A 16,665-nucleotide genomic window follows, 5' to 3' on the forward strand; every position below is an offset into this window, starting at 1 on the left:
GTTGGTTATCACCTTTAAAGCCCTACATGGTTTGGGTCCGGGCTACCTGCGGGATCGCTTTCTCCCGTACAACCCGCCCCGCACACTCAGGTCCTCTGGGACGAATTTACTCCAGCCAATAAAAACAAGGCTGACAACTATTACCCAGAGGACCTTTTCCTCTGCCGCTCCCAGATTGTGGAATGGCCTGCTGGGAGAGATTCGTCAACTTAACAGTCTTCCAGAATTTAAGAAAGCCATAAAGACTGATCTCTTCTGGCAGGCCTACCCAGTTGAATTTTAAGATGCCTTTTAATAATGTGCTGCTTTTAATAATGCATTTGTTTTAAATTATATGTATTTTATGGTGTCTGCTTTTGTGTTGTACCCCACCTCGATCCAGAGGGAGAGGTGGGTAACTATTATTATTATCATCATCATCATCATCATCATCATCATCATTATTACCTTTTGAACCATGGAGAGTAGACAGACATGATAGCTTTAATATTGGCTCTGCACTAAAAAGACTCAACCAACCATGTTTCAATATCTTTGTATTTTGTAGGGAGAAATTAATTTTGTGTATGTCATGTATGAGCTGGTCCATTGGTTTGATTTCTCCTAGCTTCTTTGGTCTACTCACTTTCAGGAAGTTGAAGCTGGAAGTTTGCACCTCTTCAACCTGGGGCGCTTCCACATGGAGAGCTCCTAGCAATACCAATCAAAAGTAATTGTGCAGCTATTCTGTCTTTCCTTCCTTAAAGCGTTTTTTTGTGGAAAGAAACAAGATGGAAAAAGTGGTGGGAAGCATGGGTTATGAGAGAAAGATGACAACATCTGGACAGACACACACATGTAACATTCTGTGAATGAGGTAGGGCAATAGCATGATAAAGGCCCTGCCTATTGGGCTATAGGGCAGTATAGAAATGTAATAAATAAACAGTACAAACAAATCCAAAGAATAGGAGGGAGTTTATCTCTTTTATTAGACAACCTCTTAAAAACAATTCATTTTACAGAATGTAGTTCATTTTAACTGTGACTTTTGTCTGATGAGATCCTGTGTGTGATTTGTACAATTTGCAAAATAAACTTTAAATAACTAGAGCAGGTCCCTTGAAAGATATTATCTTTACCAGCTCTGTGTTAGCAGTGATTGAAGCAGAGTGATTAAAATAAATGAGTGGAACATGTACCGTAACCAAAAGAGGAATGATTGGTTTGTCTGTCTAATAAATACTCCATGGGACCCTGCCCTTTTATGGAGTGAATTTGGAATACAAAAATGAATAGGCTCTCAATAATAATTTAAGAAGTGAGTAGCTGGGCAGCTCGGGGTTCGCCCAGATGATAAAAGGGTCACAAAAAAGAGAGATCCAACAATAATAGATCATGAAAGTGTATGAAAAACATGTATACTTTGGTTCTTTCTCCCTCCTCAAAGGCTAAAAATACAACTCCAAAAAGATTAAAGGGATACAGGAGTGTCCCTTTAGTTAAGGTGAGTCACAAAAATAAGGTTCTGCTATTATAAAAGCTCAAAATTCTACTGCTTATATAAATGACACCTGTTGAGGTAATAATGTGAATGCCTTGGCATCCATGATTTACCTAATGAGGTCTACTGATCCAATACAAATTGCCAGACAGAGCCAGCTCAGACGTTTTGCTGTCTGAAGCGAATAATAAGATGGCACCCTCTCTCACTTCATGGAGAAAACCTGACTAGAACATTTCTACAACACTGATGATGCAACAGCATCCTCCATTGAACTGAAGACAGCAGGCTAGCTTTGGAAGAATAAGGCAGGCTGTGAGGCACAACAGCTCTCATCCAACATCTTGCTGCCACCTCCCAGCGTCAGCCGCCTGAGGGGACTGCTTCACCCTGCCTAGTGGTAGGGCCGGCCCTGTTGCCAGAGATACAGCAAGTTCAAAGAGCAGAAAATTGACACGTCTGTACATTTTGCTCGGCATACTACTAATATACATTATTTAAGTTTGTCGAGGAAATGAGCCTTGCATTGGTTTGGTGAAGTTCTGAGCAGTGGTTCAAAAGTTATGAAGGATTTTCTGCCTCATGGAAGTCTATGGCAGCAACTGCTGGCAAAGTTGTGTCAGGCATGCTGAGTTTCACTGTGAAGCTAGAATATTGCCTGTACTCCAATTCTATTACAGGCAACTTATATGTGCAATACCTATTCCTTTAATTATAGAATGTAACCCCACAAGGTGAAACTAAATGTCACTAGACGGATTGGGACCCTAACATGGGTACGACAACAAAGGGAGAATTTGCCACCCTTTCCCCACGTGGTCCCAGTCTGGGTCAGGTTCCCCTTTATCTCCAATTTACATTGCCCAACAGGCATCCAGTTGTAATGTCAATTGCAAGCACAGGGCCTCCATGAGCCCACACTTTACCTAGGTCAACAAAGATGCCCCAAGTTGTCCAGGTCCTGTACTACATTATAAAGTATCTAGCCTAATAAAAGATAGATGCTTTTGAACTGTGGTGTTGGAGGAAAATTCTGAGAGTGCCGTGGACTGCAAGAAGATCAAACCAGTCCATACTCCAGGAAATAAAGGCAGACTGCTCACTTGAGGGAATGGTATTAAAGGCAAAACTGAAGTACTTTGGCCACATAATGAGAAGACAGGATACCCTGGAGAAGAGGCTGATGCTAGGGAAAGTGGAAGGCAAAAGGAAGAGGGGCCGACCAAGGGCAAGATGGATGGATGATATTCTGGAGGTGACAGACTTGACCTTGGAGGAGCTGGGGGTGGCGACAGCCGACAGAAAGCTCTGGCGTGGGCTGGTCCATGAAGTCACGAAGAGTCGGAAGCGACTGAACGAATAAACAACAAAGCCTTATTATTAGATGAGGACTTCCACTTACTGTTTAGCCCATCCTGCCGGCTACTGATGTAAGCAACAAACTGACCTGGATCAACTCACAGAAGGATTCTTCGAGCCAAGAGTAAAGGTTCAGACGTTTCATAAGGCAATACAGGACCAGGACACTGTGGGGTATCTTTGCTGGTTCCAGTCACTCCATCTCCCCCATCTGGATTTGGGCCTGGTTTATCGATATAGAAATGTAGGAAACTACCTTATACCAGGTGAGGCCATTTGTCCATCAGGCCAAATTCTGCCTGTTCTGACTAGCAGTGGCTGAACTGGGTCTCAGGCTAACAACCTTCTCTATGTAAAGCATGCTGAGCTGCTCTCTCTCTCTCTCTCTATGCAGCTTCCATTTTGAGAAAGAGCAGGAGAGATGGCCTTATCTGCACATTATTAGTTCTAATACCCTTTTCTGCCTTGTCAGTCAGTTCCTCAAAATAACCTTTGCTGACATTTTTTGGCTTTACCTTTAAAATTACCGGAGAAAATGGGGGCTGGGAGGCAGGAGGAAGTTTCTAAGACTTGGGGGTGGTGGAAACATATATAGAGGGACAGACAAACAGACAGTGTTTTTTTAATGGGAGACAGAGTCAATAAAAGAAATTATGGTTTCCTGGCATTCACTTTTTGTAGTAGTGTATTTTGTAGTTCAATAGGCCATTGGTTTAAAAACAAGTGGGGGGTGGTGGGAAGGTTCTTCTGCTTTCACTACAGAAGCCATGATCAAAGCCTCCATAGGTTATGGAGCATGACATCTAAACCTGGAGGGGATCTACACTAGTCAAGTTAGAAGGTGTCTTACCGTTTTCAAGTGTGCATTTGGTAGTATTTCGCCACGTGACGTTCAGTTTGTGATGTTTTATTGTTGTCCGTTCTCCAGTTTTTATTTTGAACTTCTCTGAAATAAGTTGTTCTATTTGTCATGATGTGGCTGATTTCATCGTATTAAATGGGTTTCCTGTAGTTCTTAATTAGCCAATTGCATTCCTGGGGGGGGGGGGCATGTTTATGTAATTTCCGCGCCCAAAGTTGGAGCCGTTTTTTTCTTTCAAGCCTCTTCTTTCAAGCCGCTTCCAGTTTCACTTTTGGGAGGCTACTTGCTGGATCGTTTGTAGGTGGAGGATTGTCTCAGAGAGAAGAGGAAGTGGGAGGGGAAATTGGCAGAATAGAACAAACAGATTTCTTTTCTTAGTGTGGCCAAAAGGAATGCATTTCCACGGAAAGAGAAAAGTAAGTAAACGTTTTAAAAACTGCTACGTTTTAAATCATTCAAAAACAAAACGTTCAATGACTGTAAAAACAACGTTTCATATACTAGTGTAGATCCCCTCCTGGACCACTAAGCTGTTTAGGGGCTAAACAATCCAGTGATTAAGCCATGTTTTCCAGTTGTTTCCCACCACACCTCAGACAGTGTTCAAAGATTAACATGTTATTCAGGGACCTAGGCTTATGCCTACAACTCCCAGCATGCCTTGGGTGGGAAAGACGATTTATCAGCCTTTGGCAGCCATCATCTGGAAGGGGCTGGCCATCCTGGGCCTAAAGGGAGAGCGCCTGGAGAAAGAAAAGAAACTAATTTAATTTGTTTTAAAGTTATCTCACAGGCCTAGAACTGGCCTACCTTGCAGGGTTGTCATGAGGTTAAGAGAGGAAAAAAAGAAATTAATTTAATTTGTTTAAAGATTAACTCATAGGCCTAGCACCGGCCTGCTACTTTAAGATGATTACCTCATAGACTTATATCTTAGGAGGTCTGAGCAACGCCAGGGTAGAAACTTGAAATTTGGCACGCTGATAGGTCTGGCTGTACAATGTACCAGAAAAATCTAAAAACATGAAATTTTGGATTTTAAATATTTTTAAAGAATTTAATAAAAATCTGAGGCTTATGCCTACAGCTCTCAGCATGCCTTGGGTGAAACTCCCAAGAGTATTCTCTTACCACCAAACTATGACTCATGGTCATGATCAGTACAAATTGCTATTATTCCTTCAGGACATTCCATAAATAAAATTTCTTCAGCAGGAGATACTGAAAATTGCGTTATCCTTTATGTGGCTCTATAGCAGTGGCATAATGCCACCCGCACCATAAGCACCAGTGGCTGGGGAACATGGGTGGGAGGGTGCTGTTGCACCGTGTCCTGCCTTGTTGGTCCCTGGTCAACAGCTGGTTGGCCACTGTGTGAACAGAGTGCTGGACTAGATGCACCCTTGGTCTGATCCAGTATCAGGGCACTTCTCATGTTCTTATGTTGAACTTTTAACTTAAAAAAATAAAATAAAAAACCATGGCGTGTCTTCAGAGCAGAGGTATGTCAGATAAAAGGCCCAAGTTATCAGTGACCATCCTGGCTCTTCGCCAAAACCTGTTAAATGTGGCTATTATATAGTCAATTATGCCAATCAAGTATTCTGTGTTCTGACTGCTTTCCTTTTTTTTCATAATAATAATAGCTTCAGAGCACATGCATACAACAGTTCCCCGCGTCCACTGAGATCCATTTCCCTTCTATATGTTATTCAGATATCTGGGCAGTACTGGGTAGATTTTGAAAACATATTCTTAGGTTTGCATCTTATTTATTTATTTATTTATTTATTTATTACATTTCTATACCGCCCAATAGCCAGAGCTCTCTGGGCGGTTCACAAAATTTAAAACCATTCAAAGTTTTTTAGCTGGTAGAAAGGGTGTTGTGTGTCCTGATTGTTTTTGAAGTTTAAACAGCTTTTCCGGCCAAGGTATGATGGGAGGTGCAGGCATTTCAGGTAAAACAAAAAATGTGGTTTATCACGAAGCTCTAATTTAAAACACAGTTCTTATTAACACAATTTCCCATTTATTCTAACAAAACAGTTTACTAACTCAACCAAACTAAAAAAAAAAACAACCAACCTTGCAGAGAAATTTATTATTTATCAAATAAATGTTATAAACATTATTCACGGACATGAGCAACAGCGGGCATATCAGCTAATAGTCCAATAAAACATAATCAAGGGAAGGCCAGAATAAAGAAGTAGGTCTTCAGGGCCTTCCTAAAAGCCTGCAATAATGGGTCCCGATGGCAACCCATTCCGAAGGTGTGGTGCCAGTACAGAAAAGGCCCTCGTGTGTATTACCCACATAATTGCCCTCAAAGCTGAGCATGTGGGAAGGGCCTCTGTTACTCATCTTAAACTGATGTATTGCTTCTGTTTGGGCTGAGTTCTTTTAAAAATTCTCCAGTTTTGCAACAACTTGAATGGGGAATATATGCTCGTGGGTAGTGCCTTGTGACTTGGACTGTCTCTACAGTAAGGAAAAAGCCCGCCCTTTTACCAGACTTTTTTTTCTTTGGGCATTTCTACATTCACAATGGGCTCCTTCAGATGCAACTACATGATTTGTAATTGGAAACCTTCCCCTCTGACCAGTGTTTCATAAAGCTCAATGAAACAGTGCCTTCTAGTGGTGGAATTAATCTCACAATTATTTTATCTGGGTGTTTGGTGTTTTTTTAAAAGCAAGCTTTCTGTCAGTTCTAGGGCTTTTACCCAATTAAAGAACTGGTGTAGTGTAGTGGCTAAGAGACTCAGCTACAGTTCAGGAAGTCCCTGGTTCAAATCTCACCTCTCCTATGGATTGACTAGTGGGCCTCAGACCAGCTCTACTCTCCATGACCCTCATTCTCCACATCTGTAATATAAGGGATAATCCTGAAGTACCTCACAAGGTTGTTGTAAAGGTTACATCTAGATAATGCATGTGAAGTGCTTTGAACATGCGAAAAGTGCTACACAAATGTTTATTATATTATCTGATTAATTGCTTTATTAAAGCTGCACATAGTTGCATATGAGTAATACAATGATTCAGAAGACAGAAGTGTGTGGTGGATTTTTAGATGGTGCATCATGTGTCACCCTCCTCTCGTGCAAGCACTGAGTCATTACTGACTCTTGGAAGGACGATGTTTTCTTGGCAGACCTTATAGCGGGGTGGTTTGCTGTTGCCTTCCCCGGCCATTATTACCTTTCCCCCAGCTCACTGGGTACTCATTTTACTGACCTCAGGAAGATGGAAGGTGAGTTGACCTGAGCTGGCTGCCTGAAACCAGCTTCTGCTGGGATTGAACTCAGGCCGTGGGGAGAGTTTCAGCTGCAGAAACTGCTGCTTTACCGCTCTGCGCCACACGAGGCTCATATCATGTGTCACAGTAGGCACAATTTAAGAGGAATTCTCAAAGTTGAGTGAGAGAAGGTAGAAATGCTTCTAAGGGGAGCAGTTATCGCCTGCAATTTTTACAAGTATACTATTAATTTCAAAAATTCAAAACAAAACCTGCTGTTCAATTTATCAGAATGCCTTTTTAACTGCTGAAAACATTTTTAGTTGGTTAACAGGGGGTTGGACTCGATGGCCTTATAGGCCCCTTCCAACTCTACTATTCTATGATTCTATGAACTCTTTTATTGATGCAACAATGTGCCAAACGTGTGAGTGGTTTGCCATGGATCAGTGACTGCACCCAGAGTTTGATGCCAATGATACCAGGGTTTCCTGGGGGTGGGAAAAACTGCCGTGAATGCATCCTATGCCACTCTCCTTGTTACACTGCACTCTGGGCTTTAAATTTTCCATTATCATTGGCAACCTAATTGCAGAAGCTGTTTTCCTGTGTGACGTTTAAAATGTCAGTAATACCCCCTCAATTTTCTGATTCCTTCCAGCGTCACTAATGGCCACTGCACTTAATGAGTCCGAAGCTTTCTCCTAATTGGTGGCATCTATGCTTAGTGGCATCTCGTACTGCTTGCTTCTGTGCAATCATTCATTACCAACTTGAAAATTATCTGAAGTATTGTAATTGTTTTTTCTTCTACAAGAAAAGAAAATTAACTAATACATTTCAGTGCTGCAGTTTACAATCTGCACACGTAGATTGACTCTTGGGAACCCATTTCTTGTGTGATCTGACCACTTAGCTTCATCTTATACTTAGCCAATACATTGAGTAATTCTGTATATTGAAAGTCAACTGGACAGTGTTCTTTTACAACCCCCACTTTCCCCCTAGGGCTTGTGCCAGAGGACATCCCAGGGGAGGGTGCATCTAGATGGAGATTTCCTGGGGCATCAAAAATGGGCACTCTGATTCACTGCCCTCCTCCACTTGTAAACCACCTGAGGATCAGGCCAAGCTGCTTATTAATGATGGGAGAATAGGGAAGGAGGTGCATCACGGCCACAGTTCAAAAAGAATTCCCTAGTGTCGTGTTTCTCAAAAACCTCCTGCCTTCTTGGGAGACAATAACGAGGCCTGCTAAGTAACCCACAAAGCTTTATTCAAGCAATATACATCTCTTCCCACCTGAAGAGAGTCTAATCTCTAGGAATTTTCCCCTAGGCAAAACTATGCAAACTAAGCAAGACCATTGTCCGTTCAAGAAGAATGGAAAGCCCTTTCCCAAGACGCGTTAACTTCAGAGACACTGGTTGTGATGCAGCTTCTGCTGGGACGCCAGCCGGGCAGACTTTCTCTCGCCTTCCTTTAGCTCCTCCCGTTTTAGTCTGCGGCTAACCTCTCTGCACTCTCCCCCTCGGAAGAACGTTGGCTTCCCACTGACTGTGTATTGTTTGTCCTTGAGGAGATAAGCTCTGGAGAGGGTTCACTCCCAGCTGAAGAGCCCGTAAGAGCTTTCTCCCCCACTGGTACAGGCTGGCCTGTTTCTGGTGCTGACTCCTCTACTTCAAAGTCTGATTCTGATTGATCACCTGAAACACCTTCTTCCAATCCAGGGGGAGCAGGGCTAGACATGACACCCAGGATCAATATGCAACACTTTGTGTCTCTTTGTACCTCTTTCCCCACCCCGTATTTCTCCCACTGTTTTGACCATTCTGGTTGGAGCTGCTACTGTATATGATGTTGATGAGTGGATATAATTGGGGATCAGCATGGATTGGTTGCAGGTGTGAAGGGAGTGGTTCTGTAGCAGATGCACACCTGTGCCTCTTCAAAATCATGGTACGGATGCATCCTGACACACTGGGTGCCCCTGAGCTGCAGGGAAGCTTGGGATGGGAGGCTGCGTTCGTGTGTGCTTTGCTGAAGGATTCCTTTTCCTGAGTGACTGGCTCCAAGCCAGGCTCAAAGGGAACCCTGTTTTAGCAGCAGGTGACACACATTTAAAAGCCAAGGTTATCATGGTATCTATAGAGACCTCATGCTCTTGCCCTGACTTGTCCCTGCTGAATTCTGCATTTGCTAATGTTTAATGTCAGTTGCCAGTGGGCAATGCAGACGCAACTCTGTCATAATCCTGGCCCTGGCTTGCTGTAATTAGGTTCGCAGGAGCACATTTTGAGAAGGATAAATAAAATGCAGGATTTGTAAGCATTTAGGAGTAAAGAGCATGGTTATTAGCAGCCAATAAATAATGCCAAATCAAGCCTATCAGTGCTTTAGGTAGGGCAACTAGTTTGCGGGATTAAGAAAAATGCAATATGTACAATATATCTTCACTTGATACAGAATCTGAGAATGTAAAAATCTACTGCTGAAGGGCAGTAATTAAAACAGAAGGCTTCTAAATGTGCTTGAAAAACTGAATTAATGGAGCCTCATTGAGAAGGAAAGAGACTTGGATGGAAGATGCAAAAGGATCCCGCGTTGCTGTAAACTACTTCCGTTTCATGCACAGAACCAAGGAATTAAATCAATTTTACAAGGTGAAGCTGTTTTGGCTCTGTGTTGCTTGCTTTTTTGAGGATTCCTTCTCCATAACGCCTTTGTTAAGACTGCCTGGCATTTTGTGCTGCTGCCATTTCTTTTTGTTTGAGGACAAGTTGTTAAGATGTGTAGGTTTCATGGTTAATTTGTAGCACAATGTTGGTGCATGATTTTTCATGAAGATGCCCCCCCCCCGTGTTTCTGAATCAGTGCATTTCCACCTTCACAAGTGCTGTGTCAGGGGCAAGAGGGAAACGTTTAAAATGTCTACTGCCTTGTCCAGAAAATTTACAAGAAAAGCATGATTGAAGAGCAGCCATTCAGGACTCAGATTCACAGTACTTTTATGCTCTATAAGTTCAGTCAAGGCTTGGATTGACAAGAACAGTTGTTAAAATGCTAGGTGCGAAAAAGAGGACTTATGCTTTTGAAACGTTTCTTTCTAAATAGCACCTCAACAATGCACTCAAAACTTTGGCTAGAAAAATAACTCTGAGCGTGGCTTCCCACAGGAAAAGTTTTTTTGGCCACAGGGAGTTAGGAGATATTTTCCCCCTGAAGACATTACATGCATTATGTACAGCTTACACCTTTTAAGACATCCAAAACAAATTCCTGTGTAGATATAGTTTAATCAACATGTATATCATAAGAATGGCAATTATTTGCAGGACATGGAATAACGGGATCAAGTTAAAGGAAGCCAGATTCTAGCTGGACATCAGGAAAAACTTCCTGACTGTTAGGAAATTATTTTTTTAAAACAACAACCTTACCTTTCGTTGTTGGTGCGCTCCTGCGCACCCAGCCCTTTAAGAATTTTGTAAAAATGGCAGACACGACGGGGCTTTCCTGCAACCCGTCACGTCTGACATCTGGATTGGAGCGACGGCCCGTGCTGCTTGTACCGCGGGCTCGCCCTTCCTCCTGCGCGGATTCCCAGGTAGGCCTAGCAAAGGCCACATTCTCACGCGCTCTCCGCTGTATGACGTCTGCCGATACAAGGAGGCTGATGGTTCTCAGTCCGCTCCACAGTCCTCTCCCTGGCCTCCTCTCAAGAGTGACGCTGACTGGAAAGGAGCAAGAGGAGCTGCAGCCTAGTGGTCATCTTTCCATAATCCCAGCTAGCCAAGCCATTGTCGCTCAAGGCAACACAATTCTCTCTGTGTGTTGCATTTATCCTGCATGTCTGTGTTTGTGCTGCATGTGTAAAGCTTATGGCAGAATTTAAGTCCTGGAAAGTGTGATAAAATCTGCAATGAGGCCCTGCAGCATTGCTTGGCGTCAGAGGGCAGGGGTTGCAAACTTTTCCTGATTGTAAACAAAAACACAAAAAAAATGCAAGAAAGCATTTTGCAAACCAACTTTCTCTTCTCCTCCTACCCCACCCCCTCACCCACCCCTGAAACCCCTGAGCTCCTGCACAAAGACAGTGAAGGAGTGTGTGTGTGTGTGTGTGTGTGTTGATGTATTTGATTTATATTGTATTGTTGTACTAATGTTGTTACCCTCCTCGATCCAAATGGAGAGGCGGGTAAGAAATAAAATTGTTATTATTATTGTTATTAATAATAATAATAATAATAATAATAATAATAATAATATCCATAGCTTGGGCAGCAGGGAATTGCCTTACCATTGTAGTCACACACAGTAAGAAAGATATCCCACTATCAGTTGTCCATGCTCTGGTAACCTCCAAATTAGATTACTGCAACACGTTCTACGTGGGGCTGCCTTTGAAGACAGCTCAGAAGCTGCAGCTTGTGCAAAATGCAGCGGCCAGATTGATAACTGGAACTAAAAGGTTTGAACATATAAGACCGATTCTGGCCCGCTTGGATTGGCTGCCTATACATTTCCGAGCCCAATTCAAGGTGCTGGTTTTAACCTATAAAATCTTACATAGCTTGGGACCACAGTACCTGATGGAACACCTCTCCCGACATGAACCTACCCGTACACTGCTCAACATCTAAGGTCCTCCTCCGAGTGCCTACTCCGAGGGAAGCTCGGAGGACGGCAACAAGAGAGAGGGCCTTCTCAGTGGTGGCCCCCCAATTATAGAATGATCTCCCCGACGAGGCTTGCCTGACGCCAACATTGTTATCTTTTTGGTGCCAGGTTAAGACTTTTCTCTTCACTCAGACAGTTAATAACATATGCTGAAATTTTAATTGACCCCAAAATAGCTGTTTTTAAATAGCTATTGTTTTTAAATAGCTATTGTTTTTATGCTTTTGATGGTTTTAAATTTTTGTATATCTGTTTTTAATGTTCATTGTTTTAAACTTTTGTAAACCGCTTTGGCTATGGGGTGGTATATAAATGTAATAAAATAAATAAAATAAATATCAGCAACCCACCTCCACCTTCAATCTCCCCCCAGAGAAAAGAAGAACAGGGGCCTTTTTCGGCCTGAGGAGGAGTTTTGAGGTTACATCAACAAAACCATGCAGTTCAGAGTGTGAAGGATGTTTCTGAAAACAGCAACAGAGAAGGCTATTGGCTATGAGCATTCTAGTAGATGCTCAATTCCCAAACGAAATGCTGGGTCCTGCACAGGTGTCATGCCCATATTTTGGAGGCAGGCAGTAGTGCAGTCTTTACAGGTGCCTGCTTGCAAAATTCCCTCTGCTGCTACTGTTATTACATTGATAATGGAGCTGGCTGAGGGAGCATTCTGAGCATGTGCAACTATCACACATGCTCAGTAGGGCCAGTCAGCACATTTCAATGGAGAATGAGAGAAGAGGAAGTAGGCTGTATTTTATCAAGTAAAAAAAATATCTTCCTGAAGCGGACTAGCACTAGGAGGGGGTCGCAGAGGGGTCACCCACCACCCATAGTATAGGCCCATCTCTGCCCATCTCTTCAGGATATATTCCTGAAGGAACAGCTGCAAGAGAACCTTATCAATGTTGAATACCATACATTCCACAACGAAAGGAAGCAGAAGTTTAGTGTTTTAAAAAAAAAGTTCAAGAAAGTTTGTATGATTCACCCAAGACCATGCTGCTGCACCTACAAATGGTATTAGGCCAATGTTGTTCATAAAGGCAGTAAATACGGGTATTTGGCAACTCTTCCCTTCATATATTTGTGAAAGCCTTTTTTCCCCCTGCCCAAAATGAACATACTAGGCAGGCATGATACCTGTGTGGTCTGACAGATACGGTGTATAGTATCAAGTCCTGAGTTATTTACAAAATTTTGTCAAAGCAATTGGGTTGTTAACACACACAAGGCATAAATAGGTGGCAAGATTTAAAAAAAAAATTGTAACAGAATTTATTTATTTATTGCATTTGTATACCGCCCAATAGCCGAAGCTCTCTGGGCGGTTCACAAAAATTAAGACCATTCAAAGTATAAAACAACAGTATAAAACCATCATATAAAATACAATATAAAAGCTCAACCAGGATAAAATTAGCAGCAGTGCAGAAATACAAATTTAAAACAGCAAAGTTAAAATTAATTTATAGACTGTTAAAATGCTGGGAGAATAAAAAGGTCTTCACCTGGCGTCTAAAAGCATATAATGTAGGTGCCAAGCGAACCTCCTTAGGGAGCTCATTCCACAGCCAGGGCGCCACAGCAGAGAAGGCCCTCCTCCTGGTAGCCAGCTGCCTCACTTCCTTTGGCAGGGGCTCACAGAGAAGGACCCCTGAGGATGACCTTAGGGTCCGGGCAGGTACATATGGGAGGAGGCGTTCCTTTAGATAGCCTGGCCCCAAGCCGTTTAGGGCTTTAAATGTTAATACCAGCACTTTGGATTGGGCCCCAACCTGGACTGGCAGCCAATGAAGCTGGAAGAGGACTGATGTGGACAGACAGCATACAAAGTGTTTGTTGAAACACCTATAAAGATCAGTTTAACATTGGCGACCTGTATGGTAATTGTTTTATTTTGGCCCTGGAGGAGACTAATCATCGGGGTCTCCAGGGATCAGCCGGGCAGAGCCTGTGTGGTAGGACGTATCAACGCCTTTCTAAGGAGTTTAAAGGAAGATTGTGGATTGTTTGAGGGCCTGCTGCTGACTGCCAGGTCTAGACAAAACAGAGATCAGAAAGATGCCATTAGCACTTATGAGCTTGGCATGGTTCTACACACATTTTCCACAGCTGAATGTGGCCTTCTCATCCCAACAAGGACGAGTGACCTTTCTGCAATTCTTGAGTCTCATACGGGCGAACTAGCAGATGCTAATGTCCCAGTGTCACAACACATGTAAGTTGCAACCTTCAGTAGTGTGGCATTGCTTAAAGGCCTTGATAAGAATCCATTCATCCACACATGTGAAGACTTTGCCAAACATTTGCTTGATCAATTAACAGCCCTACTATAGCTCCCATGACGAAGTGCAAGTTATGTTTGATATGTATGATATTCCAAGCTCTGCGCCCACAGTGGGTGGGGTGGGTGGGGAGCAGGGAACTTTTTTTAAAAAAAAAACTACCTACCTTTGAGCACACATGCGCTCGTGCACATGTTCTATTTTCTTTTTTAAAAAACGGCGGGCGCGATGTCCTCTCCCTCCGAGGTCATCACGCGCCACGTGTAAACAGAGGGGGAGATCTCGCAATAAAAATATCACGAGATCTTCACCCCTCCTTCACGCTAGACCCATAGGTCTAGCTGAGGCCCCAGTTCCCCGTTCAGGAACATGATCACAAAATATCTGGTGGACTTGAATATTCCTAAATTCAGGAAAGCTTTCACCCTGGCCAGGTTTAACGTTCTGCCTTAAGCCCTTTTGGATAGAAGGTTTGGAAATATACCCTACCAAGAACGGGTATGTCCTTGTGAGATGGGTAAAGTGGAAAGTATAGGCCATGTTCTGCTGTATTGTTCCTTTTATCAAGATTTGCGCCAAACATTTATAACCTCTATCTTGCAGCGAACTCCCGGTAGATCAGATGAATATTACATAAAACATCTTCTATCGGATCAGAATCCTCAGGTTTTGGCCAGTTTTTGTGCGGCTGCCATAAGCCGACTGAAATTGATGTTGAAGAATTTTATTGTACCTTAGACTTAGGCTGAGACTGCCGTGTTTTTTGTATTTTATGTATGTATTTTATTGTATGTTGGGTTTTTTAATATTATTGTGATGATGTTTTCTGCTGTGCTGGTCTATGACCGAAACAAACAAACAAACACCCCTCCGTCGTGCTAGACCCATAGGTCTAGCTGAGGCCCCAGTTCCCCATTCAGGAACATGCTCACAGGATAAGCTGGTTTTGCCAGTTTGTCGTTGAAGCTGGCTCTGAACAGCACTGGCTGGCATTTGGGCTGCCCCAAACCCATCATTCCCAGAACTGCTTCTGCAGCTATTTTAGAATCAGTTTAATGATTAATATAATAATATAAAAAACCATTGGTGTTTAAATGCATGAACATCGACACGGTGCTTTTTTAAAAATTGAAAGCCCCGGCTTGAAGAATTGGTGTGGGCTGGTAGGAGCAAGACATATCCATGTTTGAAATGCTGTTAAGAAGAGAGGGAAGCCGGGCTTATTCTGAGGGAGGAAAAAGTGACAACGCCTCTATTGAAACGTCTGTCTGTATGAACCCTGCTTGAAGTCTGTCTTCCGCGGTGTTGAATAGTCCATGTTTTACAATAGGCAGCATTGAATAATCTATATCCCTTGTTCATGCTTTGGTTATTTCTCGCCTGGATTATTGTAATCTTTTGTTGACCGGTCTTCCTTCTTCTCATTTGTCTCCACTGGTCTCCATTCATCATTCGGCAGCTAGGATTATTTTCTTGGCTCATCCTTTTCATCATGTCACCCTGCTTTTAAAATCCCTCCACTGGCTTCCTATCTCTTATAGAATCCAATACAAGCTTCTTCTTCTTACTTTTAAAGCAGCCTTCCTCAACCTGGGGCGCTCCAGATGTGTTGGACTGCATCTCCCAGAATGCCCCAGCCAGCTGGCTGGGGCATTCTGGGAGTTGTAGTCCAACACATCTGGAGCGCCCCAGGTTGAGGAAGGCTGTTTTAAAGCCTGTCATGATCTGTCCCCTCCCTACCTTTCGTCCCTTACTTCACTTCATCGCCCCGCTCGTGCCCTCTGCTCCAACAACACCATGTCTCTTACCTGCCCAAGAGTTTCCACATCTCTCGTTCGTCTTCTCCCATTCTCGCTCGCTGCCCCCTATGCCTGGAATTCTCCTCCAGTGCATTTGCGGACCATGACGTCAATTTCTGTTTCTCAATCTCACTTGAAAACATTTCTTTTCTCGAAAGCTTTTTAACCGTAGCGTGGTCATACTAGTCTATAGTTAGTTTTAACGTCCCCTACCCCTACTGGTTTTTCCCCTCCCTCCCCTGTCTGTTACAGTGATTTTAGATTGTAAGCCATTGTTTTGTTTCACAGCGCCATGAAAAGTGATGGCACTTTATAAATAAATATTAATAATAATAAATAATAATATATCCGAAACAGAACATTCACCTTTTATATTTTCATTGTTTGATAGGTGATATTCAATGTCAGTTATTGATATTTGATATTAATATTTAAAATCAGGCTGATTTGATCTGCCCCTTAATATTTTACAATATCTGAAGCAAAGCCATTTTACCTCTGTGCTGCTTAATTGGGATTTTGTAATGAAACATATTCATCCTATTTTTGCCCTCAGTGGATGATGAGCCCTGGGACATTTTGGGGAAACCACCCTTCCTGATTCTCAGCAGTATTGTACCCAGTACTAGAATCATAGAATAGCAGAGTTGGAAGGGGCCTACAAGGCCATCGAGTCCAACCCCCTGCTCAGTGCAGGAATCCAACCTAAAGCATCCCTGACAGATGGTTGTCCAGCTGCCTCTTGAAGGCCTCCAGTGTGGGAGAGCCCACAACCTCCCTAGGTAACTGGTTCCATTGTCGTACTGCTCTAACAGTCAGGAAGTTTTTCCTGATGTCCAGCCGGAATCTGGCTTCCTTTAACTTGAGCCCATTATTCCGTGTCCTGCACTCTGGGCGGATCGAGAAGAGATCCTAGAAAGCTTGTAAGATTGGGAAATAAATAATGATAATAT

At 42.9% G+C, this 16,665-nt stretch overlaps 1 protein-coding gene across 1 annotated transcript in view; it reads left to right on the forward strand.

Annotated features, from left to right (window-relative positions):
• FAM131B (family with sequence similarity 131 member B) overlaps nt 1-16,665 on the forward strand; it is a 55,662-nt gene that overhangs the window by 20,988 nt on the left and 18,009 nt on the right. The gene's annotated exons all lie outside the window — the stretch shown is intronic.

Source organism: Elgaria multicarinata, chromosome 6 (genome assembly GCF_023053635.1).
Source record: "Elgaria multicarinata webbii isolate HBS135686 ecotype San Diego chromosome 6, rElgMul1.1.pri, whole genome shotgun sequence".
NCBI lineage: Eukaryota > Metazoa > Chordata > Lepidosauria > Squamata > Anguidae > Elgaria > Elgaria multicarinata.